This window comes from Tupaia chinensis, unplaced genomic scaffold (assembly GCF_000334495.1).
Source record: "Tupaia chinensis unplaced genomic scaffold, TupChi_1.0 Scaffold000468_1, whole genome shotgun sequence".
NCBI lineage: Eukaryota > Metazoa > Chordata > Mammalia > Scandentia > Tupaiidae > Tupaia > Tupaia belangeri.
In genome coordinates, this window is record NW_006159977.1 from 1,171,579 (window position 1) to 1,178,500 (window position 6,922).

Consider the following 6,922-nt stretch of genomic DNA (forward strand, 5'->3'; position numbering starts at 1 on the left):
AATGAGGTCTCAGTCTAATTTTTTGTTCCTGATCACCTGTGTCGCCTTCCTGTGTACAAGCCACACACCACTGCCGAGGCTGGACCCCGGCACTCCACACCTGTATGTTCACGAAATAGGATCACTAAAGGTGGCTTACAGCCCAGGGTGGAGGTGCGTGGGGCTAAGACACTGCTCCGCAGGCTGGGAGCACATGGGAGGCCTGGGTTTGATTTCTGGTCCTGCCTATCCACTGGGCACGGTGGTGTGCACTTGCACCTGTAGTCCTAATGACTCGGGGGCTCAGGTGGGAGGACGATGAGACCAAGGCTGGTCTGGGTGACACAGGACACTGGTACTCTGTCTAAAAAAAGCCGGGGTGGCAACTGTGGTCCCAGCTAGGAAGTGGAGGCAGGATGAGTGCAACTTAGCAAGACCCTGACTTTAAGGAAGAAAACAGAAAGGTAGCGGACAAGTGGGCCGACCACATATCCCGAGCTACCCAGGCCAGCCCCAGTGTCTGCCTGCTCAGTGTCATTAATGATGTCCTCCTTGATCCCTGAAGGCATTCCAGTTTGAACAAAGACCGTATGACCACCTGGTCCTGAACTCCTCCATGGCCCTGTCACTACCATTCTGACCTTCAGCTATACACTGGAGACCTACAGAACAATTTTCAGCCCTGCAAACATGCCGTACCTTTCTGCCTCTGGATCTCTGCAGCTACCTTTCCTCTTTCGTCATGGGACAAATCCTACTCATCTGTCAGGCCCCAGCTTAGATTTCACTTGTAAACTCTGAGATCGGGTGTGGGTCTCCCCTTCCTCAGGAAGAATGCTCTGCTTCCCTGCCGCTGGGTGTCCACGTCTGTTTCTCCAAACCGTTTCTCCTCTAGTTTGGTCACCATGTTCCCTGTCATAGCAGTCACACGCGAACTAGCTACACGGTGAATTATTAACCTATCTACCCCACAGCCGTGACCAAGACGTAACAGGCACGTAGATGGCTCAGCCAACAAATTCACTGCCATGTCCAGCTTCAAACCAGTCCATCTTAACTGGTTCATCTTCAAAGTCAAGAGAGTGCAGTTTTCTTGAGATGAAAAACCTCATTTGGTCTAGGTTTACTGACCCAGTGAAGTGACCCCAAAGCCAATACTCAAACAGGCAATTAAATAGCTCTGACATTTATAAACTACACTTTTATTTTGCAAAATACCAATGCTTGGCTTACGAACTTTTTCTAAACCCTAATTATACTTTTTATAAATCTCTATCACGGTTTGGAGGAAATATTTTCCCCAGCATCCTCTCCTTTTCTGCTTAAAGATCAGTGCCAGTTGTAAAAGTTCGCACTCTCATGGGATCCTATGTAACTGCTGACGCTGGAACCAGACTGAAGCTGGGTGGCCCATACGTATTCATTTTATCAACAACTATTAATATATAACCGGCAGTTACTGGGGCCAGGCACTGTTCTGGGCGAACACAGAGGGGAGTTTAGAATCATTTGTTTTTTCAGTAGGAGGAGACAGCTAGCCGATACACAACGCAAAAACAATTGAAGGAGAAACAGGTGATGTGACTCGGTAACAGACTAGATGGGGTGGAGGAGGCCGGCCTCCGAGCTCAGACCTGCAGGGAGAGGGAGCGAGCTGCCTGAAGAACAAGGACAGGAGGGTGAGGGCTGAACGTGGCAGGACGGAACAGCAAGGGTCAGGCCCAGATAAAGGGCTGTACAATGTCAAGTGTAAAGACACCAACCAGTAACACAAAGGCATGTTCACAAAAACATTTTTAAATGAACACCTTATTTTGAGCAGGGCTTCCCTCCTTTTTCTATGCAAATAAACTAACATTCAGAGGAAAAGGGAGTGTTTTTTACATAACCTATGAGTAAGACATACTGAAGAGGTACAGGAGTGAAGTGCTGCTACAGCCAGAACAGGAGCTGTGTAATACCCGACGTAGGCGCCCACCCTCCACCCAGGCCGGTGGAAATTACTCATCGCTCAGTAGGGGTACTCGCCACCTCAGGCCTCCTCAGCAGAGCCCTCTCAGCAGCTTGCTACCTCTGCCCCGGAAGTTCATCACCTAAATGGACTAACAATTTGTTTTGTTAAATCTAAATTTAGATGTATTCATTCTTTCTGTGAGAGAGAGAAGGGTGCACCCCCTATAACAGGATCTTCATGCCATGATCAGGCCCCAGTCTTGGCCAGCCATGTACAGGAAGCCCCAGGACACAAACCCGGACCTTCTCAGCACGGCAGTGTGGAGTTACTGCTGCACCACTTCCTGATCCCCGAAAAAGTCTTTTTCTTCAGCTAGAAAAGTCCTAAAGAACATATGTAAATAACTTTGGATATTCCAGTGTTAGATTTTAAGCTTTCCTGATACTAAAATTCAGGAAAATTTAGCTTAACCCTTTTTAAGTTTAAAAAATATATTTACTCATGATAGACAGCACAGGTATGAAACACACGAGAATGGGGATGTAGGCGGAGGGAGAGAGAGACGCCTCCTTCTATGGTCACACCGTGATCTCCTCGCCCTGGCCCTCTAGCTCACCTGCATTTTCAGGTCAACTGGACGGCAGATCCAGGCACGGCCAGCCATGTGGCTCCTGGCACCGCAGAGCAGACACTGCCACCTGCACCACCACGGTACTAACACACTCTCTGGGTTCTATGAAAACATTACCCTGGATGTAGAAATAATTACGGAAAAGCTTTTCTTAATAACTCAGGGTCATCATTACCATGAATGACTGTTAAGGGAAAAGACACTGAATACTTGTTTTCTAGGCCTCAGCTCTCACACACGGAAAATGAGAGTTAGGCTGCATGTTCTGCAAGTCCCTTTTGGCCAAGTTAAGAACTTAAATACTTTATCGCAAAGTACTCAAGGTGTACTACTACAGTGAAATAAACAAATGTTTAAAATTAAGCTACTCAAAATGATACTTCGATGGCTGTCTACAGACATACACAGACTCGGGTCACATGAGGAATCTGCGTCTGTTTTAAGGGCTCCTTGGACTAAGGTCAGTGTTCTAGACTACGGTTTCTTATCAGTGGTGCTTCTCTCTAAGAGCCATAGCTGACTTTTACTGTATGATAACTGTAAGGGTAAAGACACTGTAAAGTAATTCTGCCAGAGAGAATTGAGTTAGAAAAATAAAGCACACTTTGAAAAGCTAATTTAAAGTTTATTACGAAAATGGAAGAATGAATCACACTTGGTCAAAGGAAGAGGTCTTGGCTCAACAGTAACCTACACAGGAAAAGATGACAGTGAGGAATTCCTTAAAGGCCAGAGGGAGGAGCTGGAAGACAAGCTCCCTGGGGGTCCTCGCTGGACCTCCCTGCGGGCAGGACAGGGGCCTCTGGCTAGGTTTCTGCCAGGATCTTCTTTTTCCCTCTGGTTAATCCTCTTGGCAAACTAGTAAACCCTACAGGAGAGGGAGAACACAGGCGGTGAGGAATGGTGAAGTGGCAGGAACCGGGTGTCTCTGGGCACTAGCACCTCACACACATCCTTACCTAATTTTTAACATCCCTCCACCCCCTCCCCCATGATGGTGTCACTCAGCCATGCAGGAGAAATGAGGGCTCCTACTGGTCATGCACATTCAGTGACCTGCTCTGAGGCAGAATGGCCCACTACTTGAAAAAGTGGAATTTCCACTCACTACTGTGTCCCACCCCTCTGTGAAGTGGGTGATTATCCCAGAGCCTATCACATCCTGTCCCCTTAACTGATCTTCCTGACCTAATCTGTCCTCTCAGGCCATCAACTCTGCACACCACCGCTAGGTCATCATGTCACACATCAAAACCTCTCCTGGTATTTACAATCTTTCCCAACCGGGCGCCACCCCCACCACCACTCTCTTGCTCAGTGACACCTCTGTGGGGCCAAAGCTGCAGGGCACTCACAGGATTCCTGTCCCTTCTTCCTTACTGGGTCTCCCCACTCCCCAATACTGTTAAGGTTTTCATCCCTTCCTCTTGTGAGTCAGGAAAGCAACACCAAGTCCAGTTCCAGGGAAAAATATAAGCCTGATCAGCCTAAGTCAGTGTTTTGTTTTCTTTTCTTTTTTTTTTTTTTTGTTTCCATAGGGTGTGTGAACTCACCAGAGAGAAAGAGACAGAGAAAGTGAGAAATCATTCCCCAGGTGGATGGCCATGCCACAGTCCCTTCTCCAGTCTCCTCCTGCAATTCCGGGTACTCATGCACATGTATCTGGAGTGATTTTCAAGACACTGGTCCCCGTCTCGAACTACGTGTGGGAGTCCAGCAGCTTAACCACTACGCCACCTGCTAGCCCCTAGGCCAAGGTTTCTTTTCTTTCTTTTTTTTTTTTGAGAGGTTTTTGCTATAGGGCGTGTGCGCTCGCCAGCCAGCCAGAGAGAGACAGAGAGATAGAAAGCGAGAAATCACCCCCAGGGGGGATGGCCATGCCGCAATCCCTTCTCCTCCATTCTCCTCTCGGGATCTTGGGCACACACGCACACACACCCGGTGTGAGTTTAAGCCACCGGGTCCGGGAAGCGAACCGCGGTTGACTACATGCGAGTCCAGCGATACAGCCATTACACTAAGTGCTTGTCCCTAGGCCAGGGTTTCTTAATGTGTGAAATTAGCACAACTAATCTGGGAACTAGCCTGCACATTATAAGAGGTTAGCAGTCCTGTACAGGATGTGGTGGGCTCTGGCATAGTAGCAGTGAATGCAGGACTGGCCTGGAGTGCTTAGTTTGCTGGCAGTTCCACTGCTAGGAAGGAGTGAGGCCACGCGAGGATGAAGCCTGGGCCCATCCCAGTACTGAGGTGGCGCCTAGCTCCTACTCAAAGTCCCTACTGAAGACCTGCCACTGGTCATGACTCGGGTATGAGAACAAGGGAGCCTCGGCACCCTCAGAAGTTAATGAGGGCTGTGCGCACAGTGAGTCAGGCACTACACAGAGGAAGCCTGAGCCCACACGGCAAATCAGGGTTTGAGTCTTGGCCCCAGTGGCTTGAAGAAACAGGCTGGATGACCATGTGGGCATGTCTAGGATCCTTACAGGGTGGAGAGCTAGAGGAAAAAGCTGCTGTGTGACCAGGCCCCAGTGGGTGTCTTCTCTTTCTCTCCCTCTCTCACATGCATACATATGCCCTCTGGCATTAAGCAAAACAAACAAAAAGGCTATTGAGAAAGAAAACTAGTTACAATAGTAGAATGATAGAGAAAATGCACAGGTAAAATATCACAGAAGCAAGGTAGGCTGACAGCTTATCCATGGGCAGGGAAGGGGGTGTCCTCGGAGGGGAAACACATCCAAAAAAGCAAAGGTGGAGAGTATTCTAAGCCTTCAGGACGTGATCTTCCACTCTGGTTTTAATGTGGAATGACACTGTGTGTGTGTGTGTGTGTGTGTGTGTGTGTGTGTGTGTGCACGCGCGCGCAGGGCAACTGTTGTCTTCACAGAAGCCAGAGGGCTTCTAGGATAAAGATTGTTTTTACTTCTGTAAGATACACCACAGTAAACCTAGTTACTTTAGCTGTAAATAATAAGCACTGAACATATGCTATGTTGAAATGCCAGGAAATATCACATACTGTCACCACCAGCAAAATACATTTTAATAGGATCCAATCTTCCTCTGCTTGTATAGAAGAAATAAGCGCCTCCAGAAACCCCTAACGATTCACTGCCCCCAAATTTAAAGAGCTATGAACCATTTTCTTCTTTTGTAAAACAGAAAATGATACTATCACTTTACTTTAGGAAATTACACTGGTTTTACTGTTTTTACAGATAATCTTCTAAAATTCATTTTCAGGGGCCAGCGGGTCATGTGGTAGTTAAGGGTGCTGGACTCCCACATGGCTGGCCGCAGTTCTGGGCCTTGTGGCTTGCTCCCCCACTTTCTCTCTCTCTCTCTGGTCAAAAACTTAAAATAAAGTTAAATAAAATAATTCTTTAAAAAAATTCACTTTCACTGAAAATATTGCAAAAGCACTTTGGGTCATTTTGTAAATCATGATGTGGCACTAGGATATTGATTTAATAAAAAGCTGTTTGTTGGGGCCAGCAGGTGGCATAGTGGTTAAGATGCTGGATCCCACATTGCCAACTCCACAGTTTAAGTCCCAGACCCTGCGGCTTGAAAAACACGTTCGGTGTGTGTGCATGCCTGCTCAAAATCCTGAGAGGAGAGTGAAGAAGGGATTGAGGCATGGCCATTCCCCCCTGGGAAGTGATTCCTCACTTTCCCCCATCCCTATCTCTCTGTCTCTAGCTGACAAGTGCATGCACACTATAGCAAAAAAGCTGGCTCTTAACAATAGTAAGAAACAAAACAAAAGAAGACTGATGTCAGCAACTATCACTAATTATTTTGAAAGCCCAATCTTGGGCCCATGAGAATCATACTCTAACTAAGCAATCTAACTAGACAAACATCAAAAAATATGATTCATATTAATAGGACGGTAGCATGCACCCTGTATCCCACACTACAACTTACCAGAGTCACTGATGCTCCATGCATGCATCCTGGACCCCACACTTCCAATTTACCAGATTCACTGATGCGCTATGCTCTGTAGGCAGCATGCTGAACTACTGCATTCATTAGCAGGCGACTCTAACATACAGGGGCAATTCTGATCCCAGTAACTGAATAATGTTTACTAAGAATCCCTGTGATTGTTCTTAAACCTGCTTATGCCACTTGTACTTATTGTTGTAGCATGCAATGGAATTCTTACATTAGCTAATGAAACACCAGAGCAAAAAACAAACAAACGAAAAGAACAACAAAACCCTAATTGTTTCTAAGAAATCTAATTTAAAGCCCAATCAAAGTGGTACAAGCAATAGGGAGCCATTGCATGTAACTGGGGATACACAGGAGACCCAGGTTTGGATCTCAAACCAGTCTGAACAGGC